This window comes from Anas acuta, chromosome 1 (genome assembly GCF_963932015.1).
Source record: "Anas acuta chromosome 1, bAnaAcu1.1, whole genome shotgun sequence".
NCBI classification, from domain to species: Eukaryota; Metazoa; Chordata; class Aves; order Anseriformes; family Anatidae; genus Anas; species Anas acuta.
The window spans coordinates 183,792,354-183,808,802 of NC_088979.1; positions in this window are offsets into that span (position 1 = coordinate 183,792,354).

Below are 16,449 nucleotides of genomic sequence, written 5' to 3' on the forward strand. Positions count from 1 at the left end.
CACAAATTCCCAAACTCTCGTTAACATGGGCAATTTTTTAACCATCTGTGTAAAGATTTTTGAAATGGCTCGGAGCTTGAATTTCAGCTGTCCTGGACTTACCAGCACTGATGAGGTTTTTGTGGTCAGTCCTTTACTGTTCCAGGTGCCCAAGCCATGTTACTAACAAAACAGTTTACAACCATATTATGCCCTGGTAGTATGGACCTACTTGGCCTAAAATCTCTGTTGGTGACCAAAAAACATTTTTTCACGTTTCCTGTGGCTGCAACACCTCTGTTCACCATGCTGTAGTAAGGTTCTAGTCAGATTTCCCATTTGTACCTAAGCACAGTAGTCTTCTGAAGACTTCCTAAAGAATGTGATCGTGAGGAAAGACTGACTTGTCTTTGACTTTTTCAAATCCACTGACTTCTCGCAGGTGGGGTTTTGGGATTATTATTTTTTTGGTTGACTGTTGTGTGTTTCTGTTTTCCTTCCCATACCTAGAGGTAACCTGTCAGAGCAATGAGACAGTTAACTTCAGAAGTTTCAAGGAGGATGTCCACTGCCATTTTTCTACCAGCCACTGGCTAGAGTCCCATGCCGTTCTGATTTATGCTCCAATGGGCTGGAATTTGGCAATTTGATCCACTAGAGCTGTTGGCGCTGGAAATCTCAGCACCGAGGCCCTTGTGAATTGCTTTCAACCTCACTCCCAGCTTAGTGCAGTCAGACTCAGCTCCTGAGGCTATCCAGGCTCCCCATCACACAAGCCCTTCTCTTCTTACTGGTCTGTTTTGCCAGCTCTGCCTGGAGCACGGAATCCTCTGGACAATGAGAGACAACAACACACATAAGCTAAAATGCTCAGCAATTCTGTTTCATCGGGCTCTGTGCTTGCCCAGTCTGTGTTTCTGTTTTTTATTTTGAGAAACCTTCCTTCAGCTGATGAATGATGAATCTGAAAGGCGTGCCTGTGAACAAGAGTTGATCTGTCAGCCTTCCTCCTTTCTTAGCCTTTGTCCTAGGGCAGCCTCAAAACGATGGTGAAAGACTTGGTGTTTGACAGTCCCTGCAAAACAGGAGGAGAAGAGATTCCCTAGACTCACAGTTATCAGTACGTTTTAAAGTATTGTTGTTGCTGTTTCTTCAAACTGTGGCCCTTTGTGGCTCAATGGCAAGGAGTATTTCTCCATCAACTGGGGAAGAAAGTGGTTTCTCCTGTGCAGGCTTGTAATAACCACCCAGACTCTGTGAGAGCAATGTCTTTGCACCAGTCCTTTAAGGCTGACTTTGGTCCTGCCTGTGCATACTGCTTGCTGCTGTGTGTCACTCCCAAAGAAGACAAAAATCCTATTATCATTCATCGCCAGGCAATCAAAAGCTATTTAATTTATCCATGTATTCCTGCCTCTTTGCTCCTTTTCAGATAATTGCCATTTGAACCAGAAGAGAGTTTGAGTGAGTCTCCTTCTCTTTTTTTAAGTTTTCAAAGTACCTATGTGTCTTAACAGATTGAACTCTTTAGAAAGAAACTATTTCTTCAGTGGGACAGAGGACAATAGCTCATGTACAGCTGTATATGGCTTGTCTTAAAAGGAAATAAAAATCCTACCATGAACCACACACTGTGTTTTTGAAATCCTTTATTCAGTGCTCTAATTCTGAACAATGTTTTTGGCTTATTTAATTCTCCTCAAAATTGAATACCGAACAAAACTCTTTTTTTTTTTTTTTTTAATCTACTGTAATAAGAAAGGAGTGAAATGAAAAATGTATTCCTTTGATACCCTTAATCTTTCCTCTCCTGTGGCTATGCTCCTATTCAGTAAGAGATCATACTTGCTAGTTGCAGGGCCTGGATGCCAAGCCATGGGATAGAAAACAAACCAAAATCCATGTTTCCTGCAGCTGCATCTGGGTCCATGGCAATGCTCACAATTGCAAAACTGCCTCGAGGATGTTATTTGGAATTTTATTGTTGTTGGTCTGGCTGGTTTCCTTGTCCTCCTTCGTGTGATCCTTCTTTGTGTGGTTTTTACCTTGCCTTTCAGTGGCACCGCATTCCGCCGAAAGCCCGAGGAAGGAAACAATCGCTGTCTGGATTATTCATGCACTTTTCATCTCCGAAGCGCCCCTGGGGGCACTCGCGGCCCTCCCAGGCTCAGCTCACTGTGGAACGACAGAAGTGGATGTTTTTATGCTAGAGCGGACAGCCTCACTGGAATATTTCCATCTGTCTAAACCAAGCCATGTTTGTTTTGTTAATAAAAACCCTCTGGTTGAGTACAGTGCTACTCATATCTGATGTACGAACATCCTCTCTGAGTTGGTCTAAGCTCTACCTGAAGCCTGGAGCACCCTCTAAAATAGTGGCCAGCAGCAGGCGTGTTGGAAGAGCAAGCTGTAGAGGCAGCCACCCCAGTATACCACTGGCTGGCCGAATAACCAAGGGGCAGAAGGGGCAGGGTCTGAAGCACTTAGAGCATCGAGCAACCACTGCCTGCCTAAGGGGGCTCCTTCTGCTCTTTGCTAGGTCTCCTGGCTGGCCTCAAAGCCTCTGCCCTAGACTGGTGGCAGCACTGCACTACCCCAAACTAGAAAGCACCACAGTTCTTGTTAAAGGTCCTCTTAAATAGAGAAAGGGCTGAATGCAAGAGGTCTGCATTCAAACTTTTGTAAAGTTCAGGTTTGCCTGATGGGGTTATTTAGCCTCGCTGCTGCTGTTAGTGGACTGAAGTTTGTCCTATGAGGCTGCCATGTGGCTATGGCACCCAGAAGGCCTGTAAGGAGGCCTAAATTTGGGCATGAGCTCAGCTGAGGGGGCAGAAGGACCACCATCGGTTTCAGCAGAAGAAGGTCTAGCATCCTTTGTTCTGCTCAGCCATTGCTATATATCCTACCCCTTATTTTGCTTTCCTTGAGCATTTTAAGCAATTGCAGTTCCCTGTTTGTACTCCAGCATGCTAGAAGTCACGATGAGAGCATCCATCTGTTTTTTAGTGCTATTTTGGAACTACAGGTCTGGTATTTAATAGGGTCATTTCCTGGTGCACTTAACCCCCTTGCAGTACTATTTGGTAGAGAGCTGCGCTGAGTTATATTTCTGTTTGCTATGTTATGCTGATGGCTTTGACCTGGCTATCTGCAGTAAAAGTCTCCAACCACCCAAGTGTCATAGCAGCTTTTGATTTAGGTTATGGTTGTGGTTTTATCTCTCTTTCCAGTGAAGGGAAGATTAGTAATGTTTTGTCTGCCATTTAGCTGGAAAATGTCAATAGTTTAGGTGCATCCCTGTGAGCAGAGAGGGGAAAGGGAAGGCGATGTCTTTTTTCCTATGAAGTGTTTTTGGATTATGCCTTTATGAAGCTAACTAAGTTAAGTTAACTAGTTAACTAACTGGTGAAAAAGAGCACCCCAACAGTGCTGCAACAGGCAGACGTAAGTCTCTGTGTGATTAATCATTCATCTGAATTAGCGGTGCAAGTTTTTTAATACAGAACCTGAATTTAATTTCCATCTCCGCTGTCCATCATTATCTGTCTTTATCAGGTTTTTGAGATGGCAGCATACACAATGTATCTAAGATTAGATTCGAGCTTTAAATATTTAGAGTCTGAATCACATCCATTTGTACTTCGTTTCAAGGTTGAAGCAACGTGGCAGGACTCGCATTCAGTGGTAGTTAAAACTCACAAATCAAAGGAGTGCTGAATAATTCATCTTAAACTTTTAAGCAGTTTCTCTTTGTACCAATTCCTGCGTGTGGCAAGCAGCTGGGTGGCGAGCTGGCCGGCACAGCTCTTCTCTGCACGCAGTGCCCTCGCTTTGCCATTCCAGCTGGAGCCACTGGCCTGTGTGCTGGGTTGGCGGAGCTATGGGCTCATGCTCATGGCTGATGTGGTCACCTGGGGAGCTGGCTGAGCCTCACATTCCAGGTTGGACATGGCTGAGCTCCCATTTAACTCAAATTTACCTCTGGTGGGTGATCTTAGGGTCTTATCAGAAGACTGTTCCCGCTGCTGATGACCAACAGGCAGGTCCGCAGCCAAAATTTTTATTAACCATCTGCTGGGAAAGGATGCTAGCTCAAGCCTTTCCCCAGCAAGTGGCAAACCCAAGGACAGATGATCAGACAAGGCAAGAGCACCAAGGTTACGGTGAGGATCAGCTCTCCAAGTGTGACAGAGGAAGGGCTGCCTCCTTGGAGACACCAAGACCAGAAGGAGCTGCCCTGAGTTATGGCTGCTGCAAGATTTCCCCCAGGACTGCTGTCCCCACTTGGGAGCACCATGAACACAGCTTTTCAGACATGCAGAAAGGCAAAGGAAAGGCTCTCAGGTGAGATAGTCATTAGATTACAAACTCCACAGTCTCCATCTCCTTTCCACTGCCCAGTATATGAGCCTGGAATGAACTGGGCTGTGGAGCACGCTGCTTTGGCTGACCGAGTCTGCTCCAGCAGAAACAGCAAAAACACAACAGAGTGGCTGCCCATATGATGGCACAGATCTGCTGCAGGCTGCTATATACGCATGCATAAAAGAAATCACATATGCAGCTCTTGATAACAAACCCAAATACTTTAAATTCTCAGTGAAAATTCTCCCTGATTGATTGTTTTGGTTTGCTTTGTGTTTGTTTTAATACAGATTTCTTTTTAATGAAAGAAATTCCTATACTAAGGAAAAGTTCAGCCTTACGAGCCTGCATATTTCATTTTTGCACATGGAGTTGAATTCTGACCTCATTAGAACTAGTGGGTGTTTTGCTTGGATCTGAGATCCAGCAATTTTACACAGTGAAGTTTTAGGCACTATTAAACTATTTGGTGGTAAAGTAGGCTATTTTTGCAGCGTTCACATAAAATGCTTTGCAATTGTACTTTACAGAACTAGCAATGCGATTTTTTTTCACCTCTACTGTTCAAAATAGAGAAGAAGCCAAACTGTGCTGTGTGAACATGGACATGACATTGAAGAATAATCAGTGTTGTGTCTATCTGTCAGCCATATCACCCATGCCTGTGACATGAAAATAAATGGGCTAAGCAATAAAGAGGCTGATGAATGGATCAGATTGAGCCTATTTGCATTACCTTATCTTTTTAACGTGGTCTTGTGTATAAACATAGTTGGAGCATTGATCTGAGAGGTCTCTAGCTATTCCTACGCTGCAAATGTTGCCCCTGCTCCCCCTGGATCCATCAAAGCATATGGAAGATGTCAAGTGACTGAAATGGACTCTGGATCTCTCCCACAACTTCCAGGTGATTTACTCTAAAATCAATCATATTTGCTCTAAAATCAATACAAGCAGTGTTTTAACACGATCAGCATGAGAGAAAGAAAACTGGAGGCTCCTGCTAAGGTAGACGGAGAAGGGAACCAGCCAGATCATGCTTCAGGTTGATGATATTGTCCTAGTGCCCACTCTGCAAAGGGAGGGCTGGTCATTAGGCATTAAGATTACTCCACGGAACCATTACTGTCTTCATCCAGGAATCCTGAAATGTTTTACAAGCATCAGTTATGCCCTGCGAGGCAGGATCTTGTTTCTGCTGAGGTGATAGATAAATAAATACATTTATTAATTAATAAAAATCACTTGCCTAAGGTGAGAGAGCACATTAATGGCACAGCTGGGAATAAAACTTAAGATTCCAAATCCTCAGCCCCTACCTCTAACCTGCTGGCAGCACTCCACACAGTGAAACACAAAAATTGATCCAGCTATACTGCTATCTCCAAGCTGACAAGTTTCCATGCTTTTGTGTTGGGAAAGAAAAAAAAAAAATCAGACATAAAGTTGGGACAGAAAAAAAAAAAATCTGGTGAGGATGATCTGTGCTCAAGATCTATCAATCACGCAAAGAAAAAGTCCTGCATGTGGTTAAAAATATGTAGCTGTTTTTTTGAAAAGAAGCTTGCCCCATGTGCAGTCTGGTGCAGTGCTATCTATGAAGACTTCTGGGTCTTTAATGTTTCTCAACATACAGTCTGACCTATCCTATGGACATGGGCAGAATGTAAATCTACCTGCCCTGTAACAAGACTGGGAGCAGAACTTTGGCACCACCTACACGAGTGCCTAAAATGCCTTCACAGATGTGGCTGTACACATGTAAGTGATGTGTGTGCTCCTCAGCTCTTGGCCCACCCCTCCCTCTGAATCTCACAGGCGTTGTTCAGGCACACAGGGCTGGTGTCAGAGGCAGGCCAGAAGCTCCAGCTTTCATGCCCTGGAAGGATGACTTGCCACACAAAATAGGCCTGTGCCAGCCAAAGGCACGATGGCAGGAGTTGTCCCAGTGATGATGGCCAATCCTCCTGCTTGTGGTTTTGGGGACTCTGGGGGAGGAGAAAGCATTTGGCTGAGATGAATGATCCAAAAGGTGTTCGAAAAAAAAAAAAAAAAAGTGAGACAACTGATACAAGGAATTATATGATATTTTATAGGTTTTTCCCACTTTAAGTAGTCTAAAATGTCATTTAACTTGGGCAACAAAATTTGATTTTACAGGTACATAAATATATACATACCTATATATGTGAGCAGAGAGTGTTGTATAACTATATTTAACTTGGCATGCCTTTAATAAAACTTTCCTGTGGAAAACTCTCAGAGATTTTTAATCTAAGCAACTAACCATAAAGTTTTCCTCATAACAGTAAATTACAACAATTTTGCCCAAGGCTTTAACATCCCTGAGTTTTGCTCTTTGAATTAGATTGTGATGATCAATATTAATAGTCCCTGTTCAGATATGGTCACTGCAAAACTTAGATGCAACCCTCTTTGCCTCTGAATTTTATTGCAAATGTGAACATTTATCAACACTTATTCAAGACATAAATGAGAAAGCGAACAGCTATATCATGAAAGAGCCTAGTTAAAATTTAACCTCCATGCCACACATCTAGAATATTTTTCAGAAGCAAATGTAGACTTAGTGTTATTGCAGGGAAGACAGTAAAATCCATGAATATTTGTGAGTCCACTCCTAAGTGCTTTGGAGAGTGAGAAGGTATAATTTTTTCTTAGTGTGGTCATAGCCTTTTTGCATTAGCTCTTGGACATATTCACATGAGTCTTTCTGTCTTCAGCAGTCATTGTTTAGAACATATAAAGTTCATAGAACTAAACATCTCTCTGCAGGTAACTATATACCCTGAAATAAATGAAATGAAATATAAAATAAAATAAAATAAAATAAAATAAAATAAAATAAATAAAATAAAATAAAATAAAATAAAATAAAATAAAATAAAATAAAATAAAATAAAATAAAATAAAATAATAAAATAATAAAATAAAATACCCAGGCCCTTTGGAGACATAAGCTACACACCCCATGCCCAATAAATACATAATTTGCCCATCTGTGTGGGCTTTGCCTTGTGCCCAGTGAAGGTGCAGCTGTGTTGTGCTTGGACACACGCTGGGCACGTCACTCTGAGCACCCCCAGGCTTTGGTTTCCCATCCCCACTTTCCTGTTGAACTAAAGTTTGTATCCACTGTTTTGACAAGAATGATGTCAAAACCTTTTGCTTGTGCTCTCTGATGGGACAAATATAGACGTATCTGGAAGACAAGGGAGAAAAGGCATTTGCCCAAAACAGCTCTCAGGGCAAGGGGATTTTTTTCAATAAATACTGGTTAAAAAGCAGCCGTCTGGCTGTTTGAATATAAAGCTGTGTCAGTGTCTGCAAGAACAGGAGGGGCTGAGGTAAGTCATTTTTCAAACAGTACGAGAGAGCTGCCAGGGGCAGGTGGAAAAGAGACCATGACTTTTTAAGGTAGATTTTGTACAACTCAAGTCCACCACGTTTGTCACTGGAATCCATATGGGGGTCTGGAGACCCTTCAGAGCTGGTACCTGTTGGGTCTCCCTTCTCCCCTCAGTGATTATTTCTTACAACAGGATTGCTTTGTTGAGTGAATGGCTCTGTGGGGCACCTCAGGCACCCTGTCCCTGCTTTTCAGTGCACCTCACACACCACCATACCTTTGTACCTTCTCTGGAAGCCACAATGATGGTGCATCTGACCAACAACCAAAGAGAAGAAACAGAGCATGTGGTGGGAAATGGCTCCAAATCCAATGGTTTGGGCATAGTTACTTCCTCTAGTCTTCTGTTATGGCTTTGGTGAAAGCAAGTCCCAAGAGCTGGTGACGATGCTGATCTCCAGCTCAGAGGAACCAAACAGTTTCCCTTGTGGCCTTCCCCTTTGCTTTGTCAGGAAAGTAGCTTTTTGTTGTCCTAGACAGAAGAAGAGAGAGGGCTTTTGCTGTGGGCTGCCCGGAAACCAAGAGGCCTACAGGTAGAAAAGGTACCTCAAGTGAGCACAAGTTCCTGCACTGTCTCACACCCTAAAATCACCAGGTTCTGTTTCGTGAATTTTCTTCTGAGGTCATTCTCTTGATCAGCTCCACCTGCATAACATTACCCAGCTTTCTAGCAAAACCTGGATTCCTGCCCTTGGATCTCTAGCAGCTTTACTGAACTCCTGGAGGTGAGTTTTTCTAGCATTATTTATTGTGACCTCTCCCTTGTTGCCTCAACAGCTACTCTCCTCTAGCAGCTCTCATCTTTTCTTTCCCCAACAACCTCTTCACCCCACACCTACTCACACTAAGTCTATGTACCTCATGTAGCCTTATTACCACGTATCTCTTGGTCATACTGGCTACCATCCATTTCACAGGATCATTGGGTAACTCAGGTTGGAAGGGACTTCAGGACAGCATTACATCCCTCTACTTTGCAGTTGTACTGCTAAGTACACTTTTAGGAATGAGGTTCCTTAGAGACTTGGACTCATGCATCCTATTGACTTCCAAGGTCCAGTGCATGCCTTTCAAAAAATATATATTTCTTTTTTCTTGTTGAACGCCCCAGGTTCACTCCTGCTTACCTTGTGGGAAGCAGGTTAGTAAAGTTGTGAGAAAACTGGGAGTTTTAAATTCTATGGCCCTTACATGCTCATATCTTTAATGGGAAAGAACCAGAGACTTTCAACCCCAAGAATCACAGTCTTAAGCAACTGAGTCTAAAAAAATGTGTCTATCACTTGGTAAACAAGCTCCTAACCAAGCCAGTAGTACGTGCCCTGTTCTGTGCCAGGAGAGGAGGTTAAAGTCCTCCTCTGGGAAACACCCACGTCAGGCGCTCTCAGGACAAGCCTGTGGCCAGAACATGTCATTTTGTTTAGATAGCACTCCCTGGCCTGGACTATACAGAAAATCAACAAATTTCTTTTTAAGTCCACAAATCTATAGATATTAATGTAAAAGTATGTGTTGCTAACATGTGACATCAGTCATCCGAAATCCCCCCCAGCCAGTAACGGCATCAAAGACTTCGTTTCCTCTGTTATTAGGTACGTTGTTTACAACAGCGCAGAAGACCACAGAGAGAGTTAAAAAGATATTTGCCATCCCTCATTAGCGATGTCAACACTGTCTCTTGGGTAAAAGGATCTTTGGGTAAAAGGGTAAAATCTTCCATCTGGAAGGCTTGAAAATCTCTCCGAGTTTTTGTCCCTTAAAGTCTCTGGTGTCAGATTCCTACGCTGGGGGATGTCTGTACATCAGTTTCTCTCACTGGAGGCAGGATTTGTTTTGTGAATTCTCTCTTTTCCTTTTTTTTTTTTTTTTTTTTTGCAAAGGGGCAGTTAAAAGTCATTCAGTCTGTGTTGTTTATAATTTTGTGTTCTTTCAGAATAATTTTCAAAACACTTTGATTTTCTTTTCAGCTGTGAAAGAATAGTCCAAGACCAAACATGTTATTCTTTGAAATTAACTCACTCACTAAAGCTGGTTTCCCTATAAATTTTACTGAAGTGGGTGATTAAGATCTCTTCTCTACAAATAATGTGTCATGCAATACAGCTGTAATGAGACTACAGTCTGATTATTTAAATGGATGAATATTTTTATTAACTGCAAAATCACTTTTGGCATGCTCTATATTTACTACTTAATGAGACTTTGAAATCACAATAGCAGTTTCACACATGGTTAGGGAGGTTAACTGCAAATGCTGGTTACTTCTGCCCTCAAAGTGGAGGCTGGCCTTCATATTTCTCTAGGGCATCAATTTCATCTAAAGAACAAGCTTTATCAAGAGCCTGAAGTTGGAGGTAGATTATACATACTTCATATTTTCATGTCCTGCACAGAGCAGCTGCAGGATTATTGGGCACTGGTGCATTTATGAAGTCCTTTAAGAACCAAAAAGCCCACCTCAAGTGGCAGCCATCCACCTACATCTGCAGGTGGGTGACAGAAAAAAAAAAAAGGGAATATAACAAATCAAGAAATAAAATAAAGACTGTTAGGAAATACTAAAGAATACATGAAGTGAAGTGCTTCAGTAGATATATACATGTATTCTGTATGCCAAAGTCAATGAAAAATGAGATTCTGAAAAAAAAAGGTCTTCTTCCCTAGCCAGTATGAGGCAGAAGCAGAGCATTCATGAGAAGCCCCTGACCCTCAAAATTACTCTCACCAATGCACAGACTTCAGCCTCATGGCAAGCCAGGAGAAATGGGCTAGAGGAATCCAGAATGACACCCCCAGGAAACCCTAGGAAGAACAGCCTGTTGTACGCCTTGGGAGGTATACATGAGAAATGGTGCAGCTGTGGGACTCAGATTCCTTCAGGGCTTTTGAAAATCAGAAAGTTTTTGGTATAATCAGTGGTAGTTCCCTTAAGAGCCACATTGTTTCTATATTCCTCTAACAGAAATTTGAAATGAAGACTTAGAGACTTGGACTCACGCATCCTATTGACTTCCAAGGTCCAGTGCATGTCTTTCAAAGGTAGGTGCTGGGTCCAACAGACTGACACTGCTTTAAGTTATCCTGCATCTATTTATGCCATCTTCTCCTTTCTCTGAGGCCTGATAAAATACTTCTTCAATTATCTACCACTCCAAATTGTTACAGAGGACTCCTGGGATAAGCACCTCTGCAGTCTAGGATATGAACAAAGGTTGCTTATTTGAGTAAAGCCAGAAATCCTTAGAGAGGTGAATCATTTGGTGGCACTTGTGGTGAATCATTTGGAGGTGAATCATTTGGTGGCATGGGTTTAAACCTCCCTACAGCACGGCTCTCTCGTTGCTGCTCTGAGCTAGTTATGCCACTTTTGGTGTTGGGCCTGCTGTGGCTCTGGCTAGATGGTATTTCCCTACACAACCTGCTATTGTAGCAAGTGTATACACCCCAAAGCACCTTCATTGTTTGTCTCCACACCGTGGTACCGTAGAGGTTAGCAGGCAGTTGTGGTTGTGCATGGTCTACTTTAGAGAATAGTCAATGAGAAGGGAAATCTGACAGGATAAGAGGGCTGGATTAACAATCAGATTTTTGCTGTGTAACAATACCAGTGGACCATAAAGACAGCTGTGAAGAAGTATGACGATCCCTGCTGATCCCAATGGATGAGTCTTACAGTGGTGGTGTCTGCTATCCTTTAGAGAGGGATGTGACAAGGGGAGTGGGGCAGGAGAGGCCTTCCTAGAAGATCACTGTAAACTTTGCTGATTGACTGAAGGAGGAGAGTGAAGCCTTTACACTGGCACCTTTTCCTTGACTTTGACCTTACACAGAACCAGCAGCCTACCAGAAACCCTACTCAGAAAGGACTTTCCCACACTTCCGTGATTTTTTTTTTTTTGTTTTGTGCAGGTGTCTTTTTCTCCTCCCACATTCTCCATCTTCGTGCATGAGAGGGGAAAGATGAGCTGCACTTGAGAGAGCTGCGCTCTGCAATGGGAAGCTGAAAGGGCTAAGTGTGGGGTTTTGGAGGCTAAAAAGTCCTACATGACACAGATCTGGCGTGAGGGAGAAAAGAAGTCAATAAGCTTCATAAGCTTCTGAGCCTCCCAGGTAACAAGCCGGCGGGCTCTTGATAAAACTAAACCATACTCATTTCCTGACTCTTAACTGGAGTACAAACATACTGACATGAGGCTGTCTGTGTAGAGACAAACAAACAGATGATGCTTGAAGTTTTAAGTGCAGAAATTTCATGAGGACTTTTTCCTGTAGCAGAAATAGCATCATTAAAACTTTTAAACTGAGGATTTATAGCATAAATAAATAAAAGACCACCCAGTTAAGCACTTAAAGTCATCAATAGAAGCCTTTGTTTGGAAACTGCTCCTTTTACCCCTTCTTTTAATTTCAGATTAAGGACCAACTCTTTCTCAACTTGGCAACGCTTGAGATGGTGTTAAAGGTAAGAGCCTTTGTCAGGAGACAAGAAAGAGTGGGCAAGGGGAAGAGAAAGGAGAGAAAATCTTAGAGATTAACTGGGAGGAGTTGTTGTTTTTCTTCAGCTGGAGTCTGATCAGGCTTTCCTGAATACAAATTAGAATAAGTCAAATAAAAGCAAGGGCTAATAAATGCAGCCTCTGTTTCTGGTGCTAGCTCTCTACTAAAGAATGGCAGATACATGCATAGCCTTATCAGTCACAGATGTATGCAAGCAGCAGGATGTTTGGAGTTTTTCTTTTGGATGTATATTTGGCCATAGGCTTAGGATAAAATTGCAAAGAATGCAGGCTTAGCCAGCTACACTAGGCTCTCACTAAAGAGAAGTTACAAAAACCCAGACAAGGAAAAAGAAGAAAGAAAACGGGGAAGGAATAAAAGGTGATATTCAGGAAAAACAGAATGGATGTGGCCTATCAGGTTCCTCCCTGGCTGTCTGAGTGGGTGACACCTCTGGGTTCCTGAAGGCACAGGGATGTCACCATTAGTCCCACAACCCTAGATATGAGAATGTGGTAGTCATCAGAGTAAAGCTTGCTCCTTTCAGTCCATATGCTCTTCTGTCACTGATATTTATATATTCTGATATATTCACTGATATTTCCAACTCTGCGGGGATGCTGGTTGACAGCAGGCTCAATGAGAGTCAGCAGCATGCCCAGTAGCCAGGAGGGCAAAGAGCAGTCTGGGGCCCATTAAAAACAGCACAGCCAGACGGCCAAAAGGGGCGATTATCTCACTATATTTAGCATTGGTGTGGACTCCCCTTGAATATTATGTGCAGTTCTGGGCTCCATAATATGAAAAGGATAAGATACTTGAAAGTGTCCAGAGGAAGGCAACAAAGCTGGAAAAAGGGCTGGAAGGCATGTTCTATGAAGAGAGGCTGAGGACACTTGGGTTGTCTAGTCTGAAGAAAAGGAGTCTGAGAGGCAACCTCATTGCTCTCTGCAACCTCCTGAGGAGGGGAAGTACAGAGGGAGGTGCTGGTCTCTGCTCCTTGGTTGCCAATGATAGAATGCAAGGGAACGGCACAAAGCTCCACCAGGGGAGGCTCAGACTGGACATTAGGAAAATTTTCTATACCATGAGATGGTCAAACACTGCAACAGGCTTCCTAATAAAGTGGCTGATGTCCCATGCCTGTCAGGGTTCAAGAGGCATTTGGATAATGCCCTTATTAATACGCTTTAACTTTTAATTAGCCCTGAAATGGTCACACAGTTGGTCTTGATAATCTTTGTAGGTCCCTTCCAACCGAACTATTCTGTTCTGTTCTGTTCTGTTCTGTTCTATTCCAAATATTTTCTGGCTCCCAAATGCAAGCAGGCCAAGCCACCCATACTTTCATTATTAGGCACAGCATGTAGCACATAAAATTTTGTCTGTTAATTCCCAATTTCCTCTTTGTCTTTACCAAACATTGCCTTTGGGTGATAGCAATGAAAATCTTGGGCTTTGCTAATCTAATTTTTTAGTCTTTAACCGTTTCTTTACTTAAATGAATAATTTTAGATAATGGCTTGAATCTGCTTTTTTTTTTTTTTTTTTTTGAGACTTGGAACAGAAGCCTTGCATCAGTGTGCTCTTGCCTGGGATCATGGAGTCCAACTCTGGGGCATTATGTCCTTCTTGCAGGTACCAACAAGAACCAGAATAGGGGTTAGTAAAGAAGTGTTGCTACATTTCCCCATCACAACCAATCAGTGCCATCTTCCCCTCATCCTGTACCATGAGCAGCCACTTACCACGCTCTGTGATACACATTAGACTATAAACCCAACAAAAGCCTTGACTACAACAAGCATCTTTCTTCTGTCTTCCTTATGGAATTAGTAAATGCCATTTTTCATTGGTTCTACTTTAAAAAAGATTTAGAGGATAGGAATGTAATAAAACCTCATCATCTTGGTTTTAGGAAAATAGCTCTTGTCAAATAAACCTGAATTACTTCTAAAATGATATTACAACTGTGATTAAGTGTGCCATAGCTCCACTGTTATCTTAGACCTTCATACAGCTGTTGAATTAATACAACATTACACTGATCAAAAAGTTGCCACTAAATAACAAATGAAATAACATAGAAAGCTAACACTATTTGTGGAAAACATCATTACCAATAGAGTGCCATCAGTGACTGGGGGAAATTGTCACTAATCAGGACTTCGGCTGTTTTCAAAAATGATCAAGGAGTAAATTCCAGGGACAAGGACTGAAAAAGTGGCAAACAGTAATGGAAAGCAAAGCAGACAAAACCCTCTAGATTGCAATCTGAGCCTCTCCAAAGAAATTGGTATAGACAAATGTTATTCTTTCTTTACAGAAAGATGAAGGGAAGTCTAGACTTATCAAATAGGTGAAAAAAATGAAAGAAGGTGAGGGTACAGTAGACATCATAATTATTCCATGCCATAACTATAGCAACAAAAAACAGGTTAGTGCATTAGCTAGTGGAAAGTTGAAGAGGATTAGGAAACTGATTAAGTACTATAGGTATTGGTGATTTAAGACCGGAATACTGTGTGTGGTTTGGGGCCCACTTTTATAAAAGGGTACTGACAAATCAGAGAAGATAAAGTAACTAAACTTTTGGAGAGCTGGAGTGACAAAGATAATGAACCCCATCTCTCTCAGCTTACTGAAAATGAACTCCAAAGAAACATAGAATCGCAGAATATCTCAAGTTGGAACAGACCGACAAGGATCATGGAGTCCAACTCCTGGCTCTACCCAAAAATCAGACCACGTGTCTGAGAGCTTTGTCCAAATGTTTCCTGAGCTCCAGCAGCTTGGTGCTGTGCCCACTGCCCTTGGGAGCCTGTCCCAGTGCCCGACCACCCTCTGGGTGCAGAACCTTTCCCTAACCCCCAGCCTGACCCTCCCCTGTCCCAGCTCCATGCCGTTCCCTCGGGTCCTGTCACTGTCCCCAGAGAGCAGAGCTCAGCGCCTGCCCCTCCGCTCCCCTCGTGAGGGAGCTGCAGGCCACCATGAGGCCTCCCCTCAGCCTGCTCTGTTCTGGGCTGAGCAAACCCAGGGACCTCAGCTGCTCCTCATACATCTTGCCCTCTAGGCCCTTCACAATCTTCATAGCCCTCCTTTGGACACTCTGATAGTTTAGTGTCCTTCCTATACTGTGTCACCCAAACCTGCACACAGTACTCGAGGTGAGACCACACAGCACAGAGCAGAGCAGGACAATCCCTTCCCTCACCCAGCTGGCAGTGCTGGGCTTGATGCACCCCATGGCATGGCTGGCCCTCCTGTCTGCCAGGGCACACTCATGGTCATGGCCAACTTGCTGTCAACCAACATCCGCAGATCACTTTCCACAGGGTTGCTTTCCAGCCTCTTTTATCTTCTACATATATCTCGGATTGCCCTGTCCCAGGTGCAGAATCCAGCACTTGCTGTTATTAAACTTCGTATTGATGGTGACTGCCAAGTCCATAACCAGAGTGGACTTCCACCTTCAGAGGAAGAAACTACTGAATAGTAATATGGGTTTTAGTTCTAGCAGTGAAAAGCCTATCTAGAACAACAGTGAAGGAAAGCAAATGCAAGAAGAGAAAGAGAGGGAGAGGGAGAAAGGTAAGGGAGGAAAACAGGGATGAAGGCAGGGATGCAGGCTGGGATGTAGACCAAATGCAAACTATGTTTGAACAAGCAGGTGTTTAACCTCTGAAACGACCAGCTGAAAACATTTAGTCTTCATCATTTAGACTTTCTGTACTAAGTCTAAATGCTTTCTCAAACATGCCTTTTAGCTGAGAACATACTCTATGACCATAAAGAAACTATTATCACTTCAACACAGAGAATGCTTAATTGTTTGTGACACTTGGGAAGCCACATCAAATGATGTAATGACCTCTCCTGTCCCATAAGGTATTTGAAAATAGTTGGTAGTTTTGAGATCAATGGTTTAAGTTATACTTGTCCAAAACCTTGCATTATTAGGCACTATTTCCTCCTAGTTAAAATTCCACCATGCAGAAGTTGAAAAAAAAAAATTATGCACAATGTGCTCCTTCCATTACAGTCACTTCATGCATGGCAAAATTGGACTGGCATTTTCTGAGTTGACATGCTAAGGTCTATTGCCTTTACAGTCTAGAGCAGGAGTCTGAAATATGGCACATGTGATGGCCACAACACGTTTGATCAAACTGTACTAT